Source organism: Erpetoichthys calabaricus, chromosome 3, assembly GCF_900747795.2.
Source record: "Erpetoichthys calabaricus chromosome 3, fErpCal1.3, whole genome shotgun sequence".
NCBI classification, from domain to species: Eukaryota; Metazoa; Chordata; class Cladistia; order Polypteriformes; family Polypteridae; genus Erpetoichthys; species Erpetoichthys calabaricus.
This window is the reverse complement of record NC_041396.2, coordinates 154,077,206-154,100,665: the sequence shown is the minus strand read 5'-3', so window position 1 is coordinate 154,100,665 and position 23,460 is coordinate 154,077,206. Positions and strand designations below refer to the sequence as shown.

The following is a 23,460-nucleotide window of genomic DNA, read 5'->3' as shown; positions in this document are numbered from 1 at the left end:
GATGTCACTCATGTCTTGCCCTCAGATCTAAAGACTGTCGACCAAAGAACTGTCCCTCCCTACTGGAAGTTCTGTCTCTTCCAGTTGGGACCTATACAAGAACCAGCAAAATCAGGAAGACCTCAGTTTTAACAAGACCTGTGTCTGAACAAGACATACTTACACATACGTGTTCTCTTTTTTCTTTTTGCAATTTCATTTTTTGGCACAACAACCTGATAATGAATGGGGTTTTATCTATCTGATGGCCCAGTTGTTCACACCAGTTGTTTCTTATATCTTTACGATATATATATTGATAAATGCTTTAAAAATTAGACATTTATTTGAAATGCACAGTGGATCCAGATTTGAAAATCTAAATTACAAAGATCTAATGCAGAGAGGTTCATTGCAGTACTTTCCAGTTCTAAATTATACATATTTTAAGACATGGGCTGAAGCAGAAAGAAGTGACACTGTATTAACTTGACAGGCTCTGGAAAAGAAATCATGCTGTAGCTCATCTTTATAGGCTTTGCCTTGTGCACCTAATACTACTACTGTCAATTTAGCAGGAATTCTTTGGTTCACCACTTGCTCATTATAGGCTACTGGTGTATAAGAGACTTAAAAGCTCAAGATGTCGATATCTATTACAGCGATGCACAATAATAATTTTTTCTAACTGCTCTTAACCTACAAGGTTTTACATACATGGAAGACTCTTGGCATTGGGAACTACCTCTTAAATGTAATCTTCCAGCTACCTATTTCCTTTACTTTCATTTATTATACTCTAGTTAGATATGTTGCTAAAATACTTCTACTAGGCTTCCTAATTCTCCTTTAACACTGGCGGTAGACTATATTATGCTTCAGAAATAAGCAACATCTGCACACTGTCACTAGACCATGAAATGCATTATTGTATGATTTGAGATAAGAACTTTTCGATCAGAATTTCAGACATAGAGTGGTATTCAGCCTTTGTCAAGATACACTCCTCATCAACCTCTGCAAAGCACTTTGTGATTTAACTAAAAAGTTCACTTTACTGTCTCAAAATTTAGTCTGAAGAGTTCCAAGAGCAAGTCCTCGGTATTTAGCAACATTATTGGCTCCTGTGTTGTGTAGCCATATGTTTTGAGGCTATCCCATCCCCAGAATTTATTAGGGAAAATGTGTTTTGTGTACTTTTTTTTCCAATCAACTTAAAGAAGTGTTCAAAGTATTGGCAGATGAAATAATGGCGCAAAATGAAATTTTGTTGAGATATCTTACATTGCATTGCTCATTAATCACCTTACCTTAGTTGTAAAATCTTAAATCCATCCATTTTAATACAGTGGCAAAATGATGTCCTGTTCAATTTTTAATCACAAAGAAATCAAGAGGAACCGAAGAACACATTATACATTTTTTTTAATTTGGCAGGTATTCATTGTTTTCCTTAAGTTAGTATGCTGAATCTGTACTAACCAGCTAGATTACTTCAATTTCTTTGAGTGACAACCCAATAGGTGTTGAAATTGAAATGGATATGAAATGCTGTTAGCATTTTTTAAATGATTAATTTGTTCTGTGAATACTCTTATAAAACAGATAAAGGGGAGAAAACATAGCACAGTAATGCCATGATGTATTTTAAGCGGACCTTCTGTGATATGCATATACCAGATCTCAGTTGATCTGACATTATGGCTTGAAGACGTATTTGACAAGCGAGGGCAGTGGACTGGCATAGTGATTAATGTAGCTGCCTCACAGATCCTGCGTCTGGTTGATGTCTGTATCCACCCTCCAAAAACGTTTGCATTATTATAATTATCAATTCTAAACTGGTCAAGTGTGAGTGTGTGTAAATGGGCCCTGCAACGGAGCCAGTTCCAGCCTTGCATTTGATATTGTGCTTCAGATGCCCAAGACCCATACTGAATATACTATACTGAAGAAATATGTCAAATTTTCTTATTGTGTTGTAGTTATAACCCAGGAAATATCTGTGTGTTTGTCATATTTCTCAGACTTTATCGAGCTACTACTTACTACATAAGTTCACTTAAGCAACTTGATAATTATTCTAAAATGTATGGTATGTGACTATCAATTTCTTCTACATACTACAGATGTTAATTCAAAATACAATAAAGAAAAAAAGTGTACCAGAATTTAGCTTTTAAAAAATACTTTTATAAAACATTTACAGTAAATGTTTTAACATAAAACTGCCAGAAAACTATGATATGTCTAACAAATGTGTCTGTATTTGCCAACAATTATTTCAGTCTAACAGATCTCATTGGATGGAAGTCTATTGAAAAATGAGGACTTTTAGTTGAAACTCTGGATAGTTACTTGTGGCTTACTGGGCTAAAAGGGTTATTCATCACTTTCTGCATCAGTGAAAGGATCTAAATTCATATTCTAGAGGGCAGTGAAGGGCCACTGCAAAATACAAACCATTATGCCAGATTTCACCATTTGTTGTCATAATATATACTTTACAGAATACTGGAAATAAAAGTTATGTTAATATTTGACATGAAATGCCGTCAGTACTGAAACGACAGTCTACATGATTTTGCTAGGAATGTTTTCACTAATGGAGTGGTACAAATATTGGAAGTTTCAATATTATACTCCTCTCTGTCATGCATGTTGCATTACTGGGCCTCATTAAGCAAAAGTAGATATGTAGAAATTTACATATTCTCAGTCCCAAATCACTAATGATGTCAGATTACATTTCCTTATTCTATATGTGTGTTACAATGGCAAGTAAAGACAGACATTTCAAGATAAGGTAGTAATACTCACTTACTTTGCACTGGAGAGATGTTGTATGTTGATTAGCACACGCAAGAAAGAATTTCACTGTATGCTGTACATATGACAATAATAACTAGGGCTTCTGAATTTTTTAGTTTTGCGTACTGGCACAGTTTTCCAACATACTGGTTTGCACCATGCTTATCTTAGCCACCCTGATGACACCCAGACCATGGTTGTGTCACTAGCAACTCCATAGGGGCTCTCCTGTATTCTTCAATCGTCATCTCTCAAAATTCCATGGGGATAGTTCCTCCCAACCCCACTCTTCAATCAACTGGAAGTTTGTTGCACTGCGCGAAGCTATTAACAGCAATTAACAATGTGTTTTGCGGCACTCAACACAGGATACTGGCAATTGTGAATATCCAGTTCAGGCACTGATAGCGACCTTATAAACCTATGCACTGAGGTTCTGTATGATATTAAATTTTAGCATTATTTGTGTGTGTATGAATCGGAAAAAAATAATATATCTGAAATATTTGTTGATTTTTTTTAGCATAAATCCCCATCCAGTAAATTCCCATGTAAGGTTGAACAAAGCACTTCATCATGACTGAAGTAGATGCCACTTTGGTCTGTTGTCATTCATTGTTACCTTAGAGACAAGGATAACTGGTGTCATACTGAAGCAGGCAGAGAATTCAGATTTGCTCACTGAGGACATTAGCTAGCTAATGGGTTGCTACAGGTTTTTATATCCCTGAAGTTCCATCCAGACCAGATGCATTCGGGACACTAATTCCTTTAAAGTTCTCTTTACATCATGCACAAAAACAGAGAAGGATGAATTATGTGGTGGTGCAGGCTATTTGCTGTCATGATTAAAACAGGCATAGAAAATATTAAACTCTTCTGGAAGGAAAAATGATGGAAGGATCGGTGGAGCAAGAGTGGCCAGAATGTTACCTCCCCCGGAACGCTAGACTGGCAGTCCCCCTAGGTTGCAGCAGTGCCTTGGACTCACACAGGGCTTCATGGGAGTGGGAGTTTAGTGCTGCCCTGTTGGGATCCGTGGGCGCCGCCAGTGAGTGCTGCAGCTGAGATTGGCGGTGCTGAGCCCTGGAGGGCAGCTCTTCTGCCACACCCGGAAGTGCTGCCGGAAATAGGTCAACGAGCACCTGGAGCACTTCTGGTTAACCCATATAAGGAGCCAAACAAAAGATAAACCAACGTGTGCTTTTGTATACTTGTATCCTTAGGGTCTGTTTGTGTCAGGTTAGTGCTGTTATAGCGCCTTCTGCTGCCACTATATATATATATATATATATATATATATATACATATACATACAGTGGAATCTCGGGTCACGAATGACTCGGACCACGTACAAATCGGGTTACGACCAAAAAGTTTGCCAAACTTTTGCATCTGTTCATGACCACACACTCAAGTGACGAACAAGCCAGTTTCCCTTCCGGTTCGTACGCGCCGATGATTTCCGCATGTGTTCAGTCTCTCCCTGTGCAGCGAGCGAGCTAGAGAGAGAGAGAGAGCAAGAGCGCGAGAGCCAAGAAAGAGTGTTTTGGCTGACACTTGGTGGGGGAGAAGGAAGTGGTCGCTCCAGCCGAGTGATCAAGGAGCTACAGTGACCAGAAGTAGTAAGTAAACATTTATTTCACTATTACACTGTGCATTCTATGGTATAATTAACTATTTTTGTGTTTAAAAATCTTTAAAAAAAAAAAAAATTTACATACAGCTCGTACAGTCCGGAATGGATTAATTGTATTTACATATAATCCTATGGGGTAAATTACTTCGGGTAATGACCGAATTGGGTTGCGACCAGAGTTTTGCAACGAATTATGGTCGTGACCCGAGGTTCCACTGTGTGTGTATATATATATATAATATAAATATATATGTGCATTCCTTATGCCTTTCCATATTACTGTTTTGAAATGCATTACTGCATGGCTTCAGAAAATTCCCGATGTCAAATGTGATTTAACAGTTTCATATCAGTAAATATGCGGGTTGTTTTTGTAGGTACATATCATCCACAGATTTTTTTTTTTTAATTTAATGCTGTTACAATGTCTGTATCCTTGTCCAGATATGATAACAAGTCTCTAAACATGTTCCCTCTTTTCTATGAATGAAACAGTATGGAACCACTGGCACTTGTACCAGAAGATTCAGAACTTTCTACCTGCAAATCATAAAGTTGCTGATTTATTAGAATTCAAATATTTTACAAATACAGTACACAATTATATATACTGTATCTTATATACATATATAGGGGAGCACATTGGAGACTAGGGTTCATGTCCTAGGTTGTGTTTGCATCGGTTTCCCCCCACATTTCAAACATGTGCAGGTGAGGTGGACTGGCAGTGCTAAAATGGGCTGTATACGTGTTCACCCTATGATGGCCTTGTGCCCTGTTCTTGCTCAGATAGGCTTCCAGCTTCCCTGTGACCCACCTCTGGACAAGTGAGCTTTGAAAATGGATGTGTATATATAGGTTTTAGAGCACCTCAGTCATTCTTTAAATGTAATCAGGTGAAATGCAATGAAAGACCTATTATGGTGAAAAGGTATGCAGTAAACTGACAGAGGTTTAAATTTAATGTTTAAGTTAACAAGAACTGAAAAAATGGAATTTCAGAACATTACAAATGGGCCTTCTATATGGTACAACAAATACGTTACAACCTTGCACCAGTAATTAAAGTAAATGAAGCCTAGTAATTTAAAGCAAACTATTTTCACAGGTGTCCTAACTTCTGTTAATTACTTAAAAACCCTCCGTCTTTCTTAAAGCAGAGTTGGAACAGACTGTGTTACTACACCCTCTGAAGTAAGACTTGGACAATATTCCAGTGATAATGGCAATTAACAAATGAAATTAGACAGAATTGTACGCCTTTCATTTACCAAAATTGCAAAAAAAAAATTAAAGTCTCAGTATAGTTTCCTACACAATCCAAAGGCAATTAGAAACTATAAGAATCTCGGATAGGAAGAGAATCTGAGATTCTCTGGCTAACTGAAAGTCACAACCCAATCAGTAGACAAGTTTCAGAGTGTCACCAGCTTGCGTGATACGCACCTCACAGCTTCAAGAACAGCTTAACAGTGATCGAAAAAAGCAAGTCTCAGTTTCTGTGGATAGGAGACTTTGTGCTGCAGGTTTGACAGGGCAAGTAATAGAGCCTTGAAATATCAGCTGTGGACTACTGAAGACTGGAAAAAAGTATCATGGATGGATGAATCAAAATTTGAAATCTTTGATTCACTACACAGGGTGTAAATACACCATACACCATTGGTGAATGGATGGTTCATCAGTGTGACACACTAACTGTCAAACATGGATGAGGAAGTGTGATGTCTCTGGGGTTCTTTTGCTGGAGGCAGAGTTGGTGACTTGTGCAGAGCGACTGGCGTTCTAAATCAAAACGGATACCAGTTTGGCTATTATATAAGCAAAAGGTGGTTACTTTACAGAATCAAAAAATTTGAATAAAATCTTGTACACTTTTGATTCCTTGACTTGTTTTTTTATTCTCTATTTTCTTATTTGTTTTACTCCTTGATTTCATTAAACATTAACACATTAAACTGCGTGCATTTCCATAAAACTGAGGTGTTCTAAAACTTTTGACCGGTATTGTATATACAGTATGTTGCATGCTCTTTACAGTTTTCATTTATTTTTTCCATCCTACTTTTGTTAACTGTTCTAATGAGACATGCAAGAATGTTACAAATTAAATTTATTTTAACCCTCACATGCTTCATAAACAACTATATCATCTACTCACCAAATGTCCTAAAGTAATGACTCAATGTGCGAGCTGGAAATTATACAGAAAAGAAGTCACGACTAAGAGGAACAATATGGACAATGGAATGCATCTAACGGAGTATTAATGAATTATTGTGCTTCACAGACTAATCGTAATGAACACCATATGTAAAAACACAAGTTTGCCCATACATGTTGCTGGTACCATGATAAAGGATTTAATGCATAAGCATTATATTTGCGTCACCTAATCACCTTTGATAGTGAGTTGGCTCAGCTGCATAGATCTAGGATGTGCATAGGTTACTCCTGTTACTCTGACAACTTCAAAGGGATGGCTTTATCCATTCTGTGCTTAACTGTCACATCTGAAAGTGCTTTTCCCACATGACAGGTCAGAATGGATCATATTTAAGACATCATCTTAGCCGAGGCAGCTGCAGAGAACTATGGCAGATAAATGGCTGGTGCCTGACCTGGTGGCCATCCAATTATATGTTGGTGTACAGCAGGGGAAACTATAAAATTGAAGAAAGAGGCCCACCTTTGTAATACTGTATAAGCTGCCAAATTTGAATAAGCGTTACTAGAAGCACAAGAAGGAAGAATACCAGAAAGAATAAGGAAATTAGTGACATCAAATGGAGATAATGTTGACAGGTGGAAGAAACTCTTAAGAACACTTGAACCTAGTGGACGTTCCAAGTTTAGCGTAGGGAATGCTAGAAACTTCTAGTGGAGTGGAGTCCATTTTCTGTGGAAGATGAAGCAGGATAAGAGGATGTAAGGATGGGCTGAATGATACCCATCGGAAAATGGTGAAGGCACTGGATAGAGTGGTTAAATTTAATTTATTTTACATAGTATTCTTCACTCAAAACAGACGCAAAGTGTTTACACAATTTTACAAATATAATAAAGGGACAGCAAAGGACATAATCGTACAATAGTTACATACACAAGTATACATATTTAGTTACATTAATATTAATACAAAGAGACAGACTCTTAATAAAATGTCACTGAAAGCATTCTGAGAGATTTTTAGTCAAGAAAAGACATGGACAGGTAACAAGAAAAAAAAAATCTAGTTATTTGCACTCTAGGAGAAAATAAACCTCCCCAAATTTTCCGACACTTCCAATATTATAATAAAAATTCTGAAGTCCAGTAATGTAGTATGATTTTACACCCCCAGCCCCCCCATCCACTCTGATATCCCATTCTATAGCTAGTACCCACAGCAGAACACAGAGAAGAAAAACTGAATGGGAAAGGGTCAGCAGTAGCCAACAATAATAACTATATTTTGAATATGGAGTAAGCTGTTGTAGTGAATTTTAGGCAGTGTTCAAATTCTGAGACTGATGGGGCATACCCTGCAAAGTTTGGTGTGCCCCTTAGCTAAAGTATGTACCCCCTACAGATGTTTTTTTTATTTTTGCAACTTATCTTTGTTACTGAATATCATCAGTGTTACCTATAAAGTACAACTCTATGTCTTAATAATGACAATAAGATGAAGGCAGTATTTAAATGATATGTAAAAGCGAGACTTGAATTTTTGGTTTCTGTCTACTCAAGTGAAGGTGGGAAGGTAACTTTTAAAAAACCTAACCAGCTGTTAGAAAACAGACAGGTAGAGGAAGGAATCAATATGAGATGTGCTACTCTCCAGAATTTTTGCTGACTGTGAATAAGCACTTTTAAAAGGTAACTGCAGGTGGGAAGAAAAGAAATACAAGGCAACATGACAGCCGATATTTCAATTAAATATTAAGAATTTGAAGCAAACACCACTTTTTGATTTATTGATCATTTTAACTCAAGTAACAGGTCATCTTTTTCAAACGGGTGACCATTCTCTTTAACCTACCCATTAAAGTCTGAATCCCGGTGCTGAAAGATCTACTCATTAGCCGATTGCAGGATATTTAGAAGGAACAATGTAAAACAGCAGAGAAACTGTTTGCTCTAGTATTTAAATTTAAAAAGTGGTGGGAGCTTACTAATCACATTCTATATCTCTGGAAAAGACTTGTGATCATATAGGGTAGAGTATATTGTATGGGCACAATAACTGTTTTGTATCATTTAGTCCTTTTATTTATGCAAAGACATTTATGTCTGCAATTCTGACGTTAATTTTCATATTTTTAAGGCAGACTATTCTCCCCTCTTGTTGATGATTTGCATGAACAGGATGTCAAGGCACTTGTGAGTTTTAGGGAGCATCTATTTTGGGAACATGAGGGTGGTTTATCTTGTGTGAATGAATGTTTTTGCTATTTTAGTCTCATCTGGCTGTTCTCTCCATTGTGAATGGAGAAGGTTGTAACCCAGGGTGAAGCAGCTGGGATGAAAATCAACTTGTGAAGTCATGGCTTTCAGGCAGAATAGAGTGGTCTGCTCTTTGCATGTGGTGAGAAGACAAATATGCCAAGTGGAGGATTTTAGGTACGTCAGGGTATTGTTCATGAGTGAAATGAAAAATACACAGGTAAAATGTATTCCGTTTCTTTCATTCTTTATTGTACACCTGTTGCAAATATGTTACATTTGCTGGTAATCTTTGATGCAGACTTGCCGAACATTTTCCATCACTTTCAAGTGTTCTCTTATTCAGTCACTCCGTTATCGCTTTGGTGCTGTGAAACATTTTTCTTTTTCTTTTACATGGAGGCACTTTTCGCCCTGGTATACCTCTAAAGCAGACTGAATGAGGATTTGTTCTCTTTCTTTGCACTGTATTCCATCCATTTTTTCTTCAGTATTGACAAGTTTCTTAGACTGTGTTCACAAAAGGGTTAGAATGAGAATTAGCTAAATGCATTTAGAGTTACAACTTTGTCTCTGGCCACAAAAATTAAACACAGGTTGAGCATCCCTAATCTGAAATGACTGGAACCAAAAGAATTTTGGATTTTTTTTGGAGTTTAGAATATTTGTAAATCTATTATGACATCTTGGGGATGGGACCTAACTCTAAACATGAAATTTACTGGTTTCATATACACATGGTGTGAAGTTAGTTTTATACAATATTTGTAATAATTTTGTGCACAAAAAAAAAGCAAGAAAGCAAGCTTTTGCCTAAAACTGCAAGTTTACAATTATACATGCCAGTAGCATGTGCACATCCCAGCAGTTTTTCTGTCCTTTGAATCCTTATTTCCTATAGGGGCTCTCCTATTATTTGTAGCAAGTATTTTTAAGGGACAACACCATCAAAACTGATTATTTTAATTTTCAGTTCATCATGATAGATTTTTGGTTGTTTCATGACCAGCATACCATTAAGTGGCTTTTGTTCACTGTAATGCTGACAGATCCACTATTTCAATATATGAACAAAATCATCATATTTACTTTTATGCTGCGTTTTTTTCTATTTTTCATTAACTTTTCTTCATCACATTCAGCATAGAATTTGAACTGATTATCCTTCATTTTCAGTTTCAGAATTTTCAATTTGTGGCGTTATATCAGTGCTCTGATGGTTTTGTATATCGACGCATTTTGGATAAGGGATACCCAGCCTGTATCTGTTAATATCAGTTAAATGCTTAATTGCATTCCATTACTTGACATTTCTCAACACTTCATAATACAGGCCAGCATTCTGCTGTGGACTGTTTTCCAAGTCTCCTATATCATGCACGTGTCCTCGTCATTGTGCAAGAAGAGTTCACTGTTTTGGGGCAACCAAATTCCAAAGAGGTAATCTGCACCTGATTACTGCCTGAGGCTTAATGGACCGTAAACAGTCACCAGAGCACAGAAGGGAAAGTGAAAATTGTGTTGTCAAAATTTAATCCAGGCATCATACCATCTAATTCATACAACATTTACCAGTTGTACAGTTCATACTAGTCAATTTATACTCTACTGTATAATAATCAGTGGGAAGTCATTTCTAGAAGTCTACAACTGTTTTACTTTCTTTAATTTTCCTTTCTCCTTTTCTGAGATCTGAATTACTCTAAACCAGAATACTTTTAAAGTTCCTTTGTTAACATGACTGAATCACTGATTGAAAGTCATTACAGGAGAAACATTACAGAGAGACATATTTATTCCACAATTATAGGAGTCATTAATATTACATATGAACATTGTAGTGAGCACTAAAATTAATCAGCACTGTGATTTGTGACTTAAATGGTTGCACAGACATATATCCTCCGTTCCTGCTATATTTACACATAGAGTTAGCTTGCATTTATACACACATATTGAAGTACAGTATTTATCTTGTACTGGAAAACATTTTACTTGTGTCAAGCGATACAAGACAATCTTCAAGCATGACTTTTTAACCTGTAATAGAAGGCTCATTTCAAATATAAAACTCCAAACACATAAAGCGAAAGGTTAAGTATAAGATTGTTTTATACAACATATTTTTTAGCTAGAAGGCTCCAGAACCCTCCAGTCACAGACAAAACCAAGTTGTATAGAACAGCTACATTATTTATGAGACTAATTTTTATGAAAAACATTTGAATCAGGTGTAGCTAACATTCCCTGTTGCTGACTATCATAAAGGTTTAACATCTAACTGCTGTCCTGTGAAATCAACACTGCCATTCAACCTTTGAACCTCCCCAAACCCCAACACCCCACTCCCCCCAAAGCCATTCAGCCTAACACAGCTAATCATTTTTCAAAATGTTGTTGAGTTTTGAAGGTCACCAAAGTACTTTTGTTGTTTATTACACTGTTTTAAACATTTCATGTATCTCTTTTCCATATGAAGAAATTCTCTAATGTCAATGCTAAATTTACCCTTAAACTACTTTCATATGTGATTCATTATTGTAGATGAGAAGTCTTTTTTAAAATAACAGCTGGAATCCACCTGAATAATTCCCTTCATAATATTAAACACTTCATTTGCTTAAACATAAGACTCAACTTCAATATTTCCTCATAAACCAGATTTCACAGTCTACTTTCTATCCATTACAGCATGTTTATTTTGTAATATGGAATCCAAAACTGCACTTTATTTTTTAGATAAGGCCTCACAAGAACATTGAAGTGCTACACAACTTGACAATTCTATGACTTCTAATGACTTAATCGTTTCTGTACATGGGGTGGTTGTGGACACTGATAAGACCATAAGGACTCCCACGTTTTCTTTATAAGATGTACCTTCACGATTCAGTTCAAAAGTGGGACCAAGTCAATTTAACTAACAGTGTGATTTGCAAAGCAATTTGCCATGCAAAAATAATATTGTTTTACAAAAGTAAACAGCATGTATTTTTATGCATATATTTTGTCTTTTTTTGCACATCTTTAACTTGGAACTTTTTTTTTTTTTTTAAGTGCCAAACAGCACAAAGAGAAAGGCATAAACCAGTTCTGTATTAGACACTAGTCCACTGCAGAATATAATCATACATACACTAATGCTCACTTATATACGGTCAATTTAAAGTGGAAAGTCATTCATTTAAGCAAATCGTTGGAATGTGGCAAAAACTGGAATTCCTGGAGGAAACCCCACACTGCTTTGTTGAGAACATGCAAACTCTATTGACAGCCCCTTGACCAGGATTTAAAGATGTATACAGTTGTTACAGCATTATGTACTGTGTCATCATATCGTTTTACCTGTAAAATGTCACACTTAGAATTTTTTTTAACCAAATCTGAAACATTTCATTAACCACATCCATTCCCCAGACAACTGTGCACACAGTGGTATGATAATTTAAATCAGTGTAAAGTTTTTACTGAAAAAAGCCAAAATACCTCACCACTGCTCTAATGCAGTGATATATGTCTATAAATCCTCTAAAACATTTAGCGTTATACCTCCAATCTACAGATAATATTGGACAGGAACATGGACTCAAGCCTCTCCTCAGTGTAGCACAGATGCTCTCTGTACTTAATACTAAAGTGACAGGTGAAGTGTTTCAAGTTATAATCTGAGTACTAAAAGAGTGTAACAAACCTCCTCCCATTTATTTTACCTTAATGCTCAGTTTTAAACAATCAATGTTTCCACAACAATTTGATCGGTTCGGATCCAATTCACTGTGTAAATGGTCTTAAATGCTCAAACTTAACAAGGTGTCAAAAATGCTCATTAGAAAGTAAAACTCATAAAAATATTCATTTTCCATTTCTGTGATTCAAGAAAATTGTTATTCAAATCAACACCCTCTTTATTTCCCAGAATACTTGATACTGAAAAGCACACCTTTTTTCTTAAAAATGGACCACTGACTGCCTTTTTGAGCTACTGTACATTACTCAAATCTTATGCTGTTCATGCAAAAACTCTCACAAAAAACACATTTTTAGAAAATATCAATGTGGCAATTAGCTGCTGTTTCTTTTTGATACTACTTTTAATCTGAATGCAGATACTGTGCTATGAAGTATGTAATTTGATATAATACAGGAGAGTTTTTTTTAAGTGCTACAGCTGCCTCCATGTGGACATTTTATGCATTAACATCTATTTCCAAGTAAACATTACCAAACATAAGCTAAATAAATACAGTTATGCAGTATTTAAAAATCAATCCAACATTCAAAGGCTCTGTGCTAATACAATAACTTTATGTGGTTTCCTGTGATCATAATTAGTAACTTGCTTTAGATGCACCAGTTGCTAACTACTTAAATGTAAAAGCTTCAGTCAGTTATGTTAATATGGAGAATATGGCAGTATGTAATTCATATTAAAATTGCTGACATTTAAAATCAGTAATAGGTAAACATGAAATGATGTTTGTACATATGCCTGTGCAGGCATTAGGATTCTATTGATGTTTAGATAAGCAATCCAGAGACAACACAAAAATCTTCTGAAAGTTTAGCATCTGATTATGTTGCAGTACAGATCAAGGAAAGTATTGTCAAATCATTTGTTTAAACACTGCATGCAGCATACTACACTGTATGAGGGAGTGCAAGTGTTTGTGTGTGCTCTGCAATGGGGTTATGCTCTGCATGAACTTGTTACCTTTAAAAAAAAAACAAAAAACAAAAAAAACAAAAACAAAAAACAAACAAAAAAAAAACCCCACCAACAACAGGTTTAAAATATGACCTATCCATCATGAATATGCTTCATGTACATATAAAAATATTATAATGTGCATATGTGCACCTTTAAATGTTTAAGGGCATTTGTAATTATTGTGCCTTTCAGGTGAAAGCCTAAACACTTGAGCACAATGGTTGTGTTTTGTTATGGATAAAGATACTAAAGAAAACTGCATAAATGATTTTTAATTTTATTCATAATGTTCTATACAACCTAATATGATATTTAAAAGGAAAGATTTAAACAGTATTTAATATTAGCATGACTGTACAAATGATCAATTTTAAAGTGTTAAACTTTTATACAAAATCAGCATCACACTTTCATCATATCTCATGATAATCATCCACATTAAACTTGCATTTTTAATAGACAGAATGTACAATAATAATGCTTCATTTTTAAGGACATTTTTATTTCTTGTAGAAACTAGCTTTTCTCTTGGTAATGGTGCTAGATTAACAGATTCATAAGATATTTTTATATTATTACTATTTTAAAATGTTAGGGGGTAAATTAAAATTTAATTTTGCACATGAAAGTGCTTTATTCAAAATACATTACTGGTATAAGCCCTGGTTTCTGTGATCAAGTGTAGCAACTAATGGTGTTGAAAATAGATAAACTGATTAATATACATAACAGTCAAAACATTGTTTGCTTAATATTTTAACAGTGTAGAGACTGCCATTTTTATTGTGATGTAAATCTTAATGTACAGTATTTTTCAGACCATAAGGCGCACTTAAAATCCTTTAATTTTATCAAAATTCGACAGTTCACTTTATAATCCAGTGCGCCTTATGTATTAATTCTGGTTGTGCTTACTGACCTCAAACTGATTTTATGTGGTACACAGTGCTCAAAAATCTGTCAAAATGTTTTAGAATGACTTTGGTAAGCTACGAAGCCGCACCGCTTGATGGATTGTTGGAGCATTACGGCTACCGTAGTCAGGGGCCTCGCGGAGTAATACGTACTGTACTTCAACATACGGTACTACGGTGTGTTTATTAGGACCCCAAAATGGCACCTGTCAAGAGACATGCTTACGAAGCGGATTTCAAACTCAAGGCTATCAGGCACGCAGTAGAACATGGGAATAGAGCAGCTGCGAGAGAATTCAACATTAATGAATCAATGGTGCGGAAGTGGAGGAAGCAAGAAGATGACCTGCGCCAAGTAAAGAACACCAAACAGATTTTCCGAGGGAACAAAGCGAGATGGCCACAGTTTGAGGACAAACTTGAACAGTGGGTTATTGAACAGAGAACAGCAGGAAGAAGCGTCTCTACAGTCTCTATTCGACTCAAGGCAACAGCGGTAGCACGTGATATGAAGATCACTGACTTTCGAGGAGGTCCTTCTTGGTGCTTCCGTTTTATGAAAAGACATAATCTCTCCATCCGCACAAGAACTGCCATCTCGCAGCAACTGCCAAAGGATTACGAAGAAAAGCTGGCCATTTTCTGCACTTACTGCAAGAACAAGATCACTGAAAAGAAGATCCGGCCAGAACACATCACCAACATGGACGAGGTCCCTCTCACCTTTGACATCCCCGTGAACTGTACTGTCGAGAAAACAGGAACCTGTACGGTATCTATACGCACCACAGGGAACGAGAAGTCATCCTTCACTGTAGTTCTCGGTTGCCAGGCTAATGGCCAGAAACTACCACCCATGGTCATTTTCAAGAGGAAGACTTTGCCAAAAGAAAAGTTTCCGGCCGGCGTCATCATCAAAGCTATCCCAAAGGGCTGGATGGACGAGGAGAAGATGAGTGAGTGGCTGAGAGAAGTTTACGTCAGGAGACCGGATGGCTTTTTCCACAAATCTCCGTCTCTATTGATCTGCGACTCCATGCACGCCCATCTCACCGATACTGTCAAAATCCAAGTTAAGCAAACTAATTTGGAGCTTGCCATCATTCCGGGTGGATTAACCAAAGAACTCCAACCGTTGGATATCGGTGTCAACAGGTCGTTCAAAGTTAAATTGCGAGCTGCGTGGGAGCATTGGATGACAGAAGGCCAACACACATTCACCAAGACAGGAAGGCAACGCCGGGCGAATTACGACACTATCTGCCAATGGATCGTGGATGCCTGGGCTAAGGTATCAGTCTCAAGTATCGTCCGAGCTTTCACGAAGGGCGGAATCATCACTAAACAGCTAAGTAACAGCAATGAGACTGACTCGGATAATGACGAGAGAGATCCGGGCATGCTTGATGCTGAAATCGCCCAACTATTTACCTCAAACACTGAGGATGAAGAATTTGATGGATTTGTGGAAGATGAATGAACTGAAAAAGTAAGTGTATTGTTTTGTATTTTATGTTACAACTGAACAATGTTGAGTGTTATTGTGAATGAGTTGAATAAAGTTTGACTTATCTGTTTTGTTTCGCTGAACGCGCTTTATAATCCGATGCGCCTTATGTATGAAAGTAGACCCATTCATTGATATTGCGCTTTATAATCCGGTGGGCTTTATAGTCCGGAAAATACGGTAATAGTTTTAATGATGCAAAAAAGTTATATAGCACACCAAAACATTTGTTAGGACTCAGGTTGCAAAACAGATGAAGACTATACGACCTTCCTTTCTTTTCAGCTTAGAAATAAGTTCTAGCTTTTTTTTCCCTTAGATAACAAATAAAAGAGATGAAATAAAACAATCTTAAGCCCTAGTGAAATATTAAAAAACTAGCCGACAACCGCCGTAGCATACGGTGGTGTAAGAATAGGAACGGAAAACGGTGATAAAGGAATTCAGAAATCAAGAAGAAATAAACACTTCTTGAAAGATGCAGTGCGCATGTAGAATTTCCGGCCAAGCAGGATTATATGTGAAAGTGATAAATAAATCAGGCTTTCCGAATTTACATACTATGGCCATGGCATCCTGATAGTTTTGTTGCATGTATCTTGGACTTCCTGGAAATGTGGACGGTAATATGATCATTTTGCCTACACTTACATTGTTATTTTCAGCATTTGCTTGTAGTGCGTCTGGTAGTTCCACGCACAGATCTTGTTGATGTAATCTGAGATAGTTGAGACGTGCGCCCTCTGTTTTAACATACGCATCTATATAGATAGATAGATACTTTATTAATCTACAACGTACTGTTGGAATAGTTTGCAGCTGGAGTGCAAAATACTAAATGTATTCCTCACTGCTAATCTGTATGCGTAAAATTGGCATTGAGTAAGCCTTATTAGCTCGGCAGTTCTTTTATCGGGAACATGTAGTAAATCTTTGTGCCAGCCAATGTCTCCGTAAGGGAATAAAAGTGGGTAAACCATAGGATTGCAATTCATATTGAGCGTGGAAATCTGTTTACAGGAGTTGCCTATGGGATAGATGCAAATGTCCCTTTCGGCAGGCGTTTTGCCATCTTCTCCGATGAAAATTGCTGCAACATCGGTGTGACATGTCGGGGCACTGTATCGTTGTAAATCCTGCCTAGGGTTTTCCTTGAAAAGCATTTGTACAGATGCTGTTGGATTGGACTGAGCGATTACATGCATGTGTTTGTATGATTTAGCGAAGGGGTTGATGGTTCTGAGCATGGAATCTAGCTGGAGAAGCACATTTTCGCCGCATGCAGAGAGTTTGCTTTATTTTGTAAGCTTATTTCAGTAGCTTGCGCTGTGTTAAAAACATACAACTGTCCATATCTTGGAGAGGTAGAAGTGTTAGCGTATAGTGGAGAGATTTGGTGATAAATTTGCCCGTGTATTTTAAAACAGTATGGTACATGGCCAAGAGGTTGAGTTATCTGTGCACCCATGGAAGCAAACGCTAAAGAAGAGTTGTATTCTCGAATGTGTTCATGATAATTTTTTGCTTCTGTTGTTTGCTGTGTAAGTAGCTGTTGTAAAGACACAGGTGGCTCCCGCACAGGTGGTAAAGCTACTTTACCGTTGTGGCAGCACCTCGAGTATTTGTTGGATGTATTATGCTCAGCAGGCCAGTATAGTGCATGACATGGAAGACGACAAATAGGAATCGAGAAATGCCGTGTTGGCTGCGTGTGGGTGGGAACGGTTTTGAAGTGGAAAGAGGACGAACCAGAAGAGAAATATATATAAGAGATGCATCTATAAATGGAACAGAAATCAACCTTTTTGTACCACATATACTGTCACAAAATGCAAAATAAAACATTTATATATCTTCTTAAATAATGCATACCTCTGTGGTATGCATTAAACAAAAGCATTATGAAAAAACTGCACCAATATGCATTCCTTTTTTTGATAGTGAGAAAACAGGATGTTTATAGATTTTTTGCAAAAAAGTTTTCATTCTTTACATGGCTTGTCATAAAACTCAATAGAACATGTATCGATAAATCAAATTTTCTGCAAGAAACCATCTTCAGAAAAAGCTTTTCTAAGTGTATCACCTGCAGTGTAATAGATTTTCAGTTACTGCAAATTTACTTGTACTACACTTCACACTGCCAAGAACACTGCAATACATACACATGGTCTTTGGAATACATGCTTTTTTTCCCCTTGCAGTCATAAATTGTAATTTTGTACCTTATAATTAGTCCTCTAATATTTTGAAATACTTTTGCTTGGCAATTTTACATGTGTTAAGTTGTAACGGTTGAAAAATTGTAAACTTTTAGTTTTATAACACTAATTAAATGAATGGTATTATAATAATTGAACAAACTTTCATTATGTTGTGCCGGAATTTTAACAGACATCTTCCTTTTTATCTTCTTCTTGAGGAAAAATTAACTGTTATACACATTCATCTCAAATGAACCCATAATGGCTGTGTCAAATGATGGTGCCATACATACAATGTGTAAGGCATTACATAATGTGACTATGCGATACTGTGTGTAATTTTATGTTCTTTATTTTCACAGGTTCAGAAAGCAAAGATCAAAACCAGCAGAGAGAATATTTCAAGGACAGCTTTTGCATAATGGTTTTCATCCATTTCTAAAACTGAATTTCCAGTAAAAAACATATTTAAGTTTAATGTATTTCAATCTATTAATATTTAGTATTTGACAAATTGTGAGCTCTCTATCTGATACCATTTTAATAAGAAAGAAGCACCAACATAAAGAAAAAAAATGCTCTAAGTTCATTTTAAATAACATGACATGATATTATCAAACCCATTCACAGATGGTCTGGAGCTTATCCCTGCACTACTGGGTGCATGGGCAGAAAACAACCCTGACCATAGTACCAGCACATTGTGGGGCCCAATCACACAAACACTTACACACCCTTGTAAAACTTTAGACCATAACGGATTCCCTAGCACGTTGCAGCTATTAATGTGTACAACAAACAAAATACATCATGAAGGAAAATGTATACTACAGCTACTGAATAATGAACAGTAGCATCTTATTTAATGTTGTAAGTGACTAGCATTTACATTTTCAATTTATTAAGCAAATATGAAAAACATTATCTTTCCAAATATTTTTCTTTATCATCAGATATTTTCAATGGAGTTGAAAGCTCTTGAAAAATAACTTTTCTTTCATAGCAGCCAATAACAATCTTATAAAATATTAATATAACTAATCCATCTATTTCATAAAATTAAGTGTTAGTGTCCATGTACAAGCATGACATGTGGTAGAATAAACAGCACAATTCATGAGCCTTTTGGTGGATTAATTGAGAATATCAAACTAATTTACCTAGCGTTAGACCTGAGCATCACTCGTCACTTGGGCAACTGTATAGACGTGTCTCGCAAAACCATTAGACCCAAGGATTACTTGGGTTGTAAAAATGCTAACATCAGTACCGAGCGTTAATCAGGCAACGGCATAGGCATGTCTTATGTGTCGCGTCCAAGCATTACCTGGGCAACGGTGTAGTCATACTTTCTCCTAGCCTCATAACAGCATTTCATAAGAAATGTTTTTCAGTAGTCCAGGTGTTGCATGCTCTTGACAGTGATACAAGCAGTGAGGCTGAAGTGAATCTGTCTTCAGTCAGTGAACATGAAATGGAAGGTGAAACCGAAAAGAGATTCTAATGAATCCGAAAGTAACACTTGTGTTTGGATTTCTGTTGACCCTGCTTCAAATAAACCATCACCACCTTTTTTTGATTTTCTGGGACAGCCAGGAATAAAAGTGAACTTAGGCAGCCAAGATCCACTTACTTACTGGAAGTTATTTTTTGATGATGGTATGACTGAAAGAATTGTTGAAACGAACCGTTATGCTTAACAGTGTCGTGTAAATGACTGTACACCTAAGCAGTTTTCCTGTTCAAAGATATACTACACAAAATACATATTCTGACAATATATATGGTATTATTAATTATGGATGTGGTGAGAGAGGACATGCAGGTGATGCATGTAACAAAGCAAGATGCAGAGGACAGGAAGATATGGAAAAATATAATCCACTGTGGCAACCCCTAACGGGAGCAGCCAAAAGAAGAAGAATATGGTATTATTCGTTGTATATTATTATTTGTATCACTATTATACTTTTTATACTTCTGACTTTGTACTTTTAGTGTTTTGCACGTTTTACAGTAGAAAGATGATTTAATAAAAATGTAAATTTCCAAACCAAAAAATGCAATGCTTTTTAACATGCACTTTTGAGAAAAATAATCTCACAGCACTACATAAAAGATCTTTATCTCATTGCCGCTTTAATTCAGTGAGTTTTCAAGCATGACTGCTTGTTTCAGGTCTTACCACATGCCTGTTGGGATTTAGCACAGCCAACATTAAGACCTATCACCAAACCGTTTCTTTTTTTTGTTTTAATTTAACTACCATCACTGATTTTTTTAATCAGTTTTGTTACATAATCTATGCGCATCTCTGACTAATTCAGGTCATGGCCTCTCACCCTACAAAGCAGTTTCTGATACTGAGCAACATTCATAATTTCTTTGGTGATGGCAAGTTGTCCAAGTCTTACAGTATAAAGCAGTGTTAATACGTCTTCAAACATACTCAGCCAAAAAGTTATATTTTTCACTAGTGATCATTTTATAACCTGGAAGCCATCTCTTATTCTCATAGCATTGGCACATTTACTTAAAAGTCCAGTTTAAAGTAACCAATAACGCTAATACAAACACCTTTGTGACGGACTTACTGAAGATGCAGATGAATGGTTTAGCAACCTTAAGAAATGCACCAATGGTTTTATTAGTTAGCAGTGTTTTCTGCCTTGCTAGGCAACTACAAATCCGATTTTTATCTAGAATTTTTCTGATGGTAAAGTCAAGCAGGAGAAACCTTCAGCTCCCATGGTATTTATGGCTATATGGAAATTTCAAAAACTTGTTCATGGTGCATATTTAGCAGGAATCCTAGGAGGACTATTACCCAAATCTTTCTCAGTTTGGAAAACATGTTACTTACAGATTTTTGGCAGATACCTACAGCTTTAGAAACTTGCTCAAGACTGAAAGACATAACATTTACTTCTAGTTTTGAATGTATTTCAGTTTTGTGTTACCATTTGCCCTGAGAAGCTATATGTTGACATTACATGATTTATGCAAGGTTTGGTGGAATTACACAACAGAAAACTGCATTTTATATTAAAAGTATCTTACAGCACATGGAAGTGCCTAAGTTTGCTGCCTTTGTTTCTCTTACTCTCCTGTTCCCAACAATAACAAAAAAAAGATAAAACAATCATGAAAAATAGGTACTCGTGCAAATAACCATGTGGAAAGTTGGGTACTTTAAGTTTTTTAATCATACCATCTTAAATAAAGATAAAAATAAGTTGGGGGGGAAAAAAGCATAGGAGATTTGAACTTTTGAAGATAATGGATTGAATGTTCTTCTAAATGCATATTTCATTGATCACAATCCACTGGAGTAATGTACTGCCAGAAGTTTTCAAAGGTGGACTTCAAATCTGGCTTTCCTTTGGTCTTGATGAACAATTGTATAAAAAGAGCACAGCTTAAACAAGGAAAAAGGAAAAGTGGTTAAACCCATGTAATGCTGCTACTTGTGATCGCAAAATATTTAGCAAGTACAATATGTTTAGGGTAGAAAACAAGAGCTTTGGTTACTGCTGTAAACCTACATCCACCTTGTGTAAAAATGAACAGGTTCCAAATAGATGGATGTATTTAGCTCTAATGGAATCAAGATATCAACATAAAGCTACCTGTTAAAGTTACATATTCACAGAGTTGTACCCTATGTAAATAAACAAATTTACATTTAGAAAAAGAAATGTATGATAATAGGGAACCCAGAAAGACTGAAAATGGATATTAAACATTGACCTGTTACACCATCAGAACTCCAAACTTTAGTTTTAAGCTGACTTTTACTGTTGAGAACATCTCCTGTCAGACCTGTTCAAATTCATCTTCTAGGGCAAATGATATATGTTCTGAATTTATTTTCTTGAAGACTGCAATGCTACCACTTAAAATCATTTTAATGAATAGCTGCCATTTTAAACTCAACAATATAACTACTATGTTCCCTTTATTAACTTTTGAGCTGAAAGAGGCAGCACACTACATGCCCAGCAACAATCTAACATTGCAAATATAGAAGTCTGTACACATGCTTCTTTTTATATTCCCACAGAAGTGACTAACAAATTTGACTGAGGTGCATAAGTCATCCAGTAGAAAGTGAGAAAAAAAAACCCCAACTATATACAAGATAGTGCACAGAGTTTACTATGGTTGATGGTGAGCCGAAATAATTAAGACACTAGAGAAAGAGATTAATTTCTGACTTTCAGCAACATTATTTCATTTTATTTACTGCATAGTTGTTCATGCTTTTTACAATGACGTTCCTGGAGGCAACATTCCTAGCTTGGCTAATTTTGCCAACTTTCTCCTGTGGATTTCCCAGACCCTTCAGTGATAGGCACCCCAGTGGAATTCTAACTACATGCTCTACCACCTCAACCTCTATTCCCTCTGGAGAAGCGGTGGTTGTACTTGGGTCCTCTAGTATTTTTAAGCTAGTCACTCTGCCAGAGACAACCACCACAACAACCCCGTACAGGATCCTCATTCTGGCTGCTCATAATGGTGATCCTATTTTTTTGGTCACTATCCAGAAATCATGACCACAGGGGAGATGATGAATACAGAGTGATAAGTAAATTGAAGGATCCATCCAGGAACCTCACTTGCATGTCAGCACTGTTACCCGTCTACCCTCATCAAGAACAAGACCTCAGACCTGCTTAATTTCAGCAGATTCAAATTGCCCAGAAATGTGAAATCATTAATAATTATAATAATGCTGTCTGAGCTTTTTGTAAGACACATAGTAAGTAAAATCATTCACTTTACTTTCTGCCAATTAAGACATCCAATTATTCCTTCAAATCTGGAAACATTCACAATTCATTCAGTGTGTTTTTCTCCATGAATTAACTTACTCAAAAACAAAAAAATTATATTACTTAAATCTTGCACTATGTGCAGATGTTAGTACAGAAAAACATTAAATTCTTAGCTACAAGTTGCAAAGACATGTTGACTGGGTAGAAAGGGGGGGTCTGAGGCTAAGGATCGAATTTCCATTACTGGCAAAGGGAGTCCAACTCTTCTGGGCCCTCGAACAAAGCCCTTAATCTGCAATAACTCCAGGGGCATTATACAATGGCCGACCCTGTGCTTTGACCCCAAGTGGTAACCAAAAACTAACAAATTCCTAATACAGGAAATTGTATAAGGTGAAACAAATAAAAAGAACAAAAAAAAAAAGTTAAGAAAACACACTTTTTACAGTTTATAAGGGTATGCAAAATGTCAAGTCAAGTTGGGGAGCATGC

The 23,460-nt window shown here is 36.3% G+C and overlaps 1 protein-coding gene across 3 annotated transcripts in view; it reads right to left on the bottom strand.

The window, feature by feature from the left end:
* The window catches only part of scaf8 (SR-related CTD-associated factor 8), a 314,948-nt gene that overhangs the window by 48,265 nt on the left and 243,223 nt on the right, over positions 1–23,460 (bottom strand). The window contains exon 22 of one of the 3 annotated variants that reach the window (XM_051925175.1): positions 8,236–9,364. The exons of 1 other annotated variant lie outside the window; for it this stretch is intronic. The gene's annotated coding sequence lies outside the window, so the exon portion shown is untranslated. Of the gene's footprint in view, positions 1–8,235; positions 9,365–21,423; positions 21,606–23,460 lie in introns of those variants that run through there. One more of the 3 variants, XM_051925177.1, reaches the window with a different exon arrangement.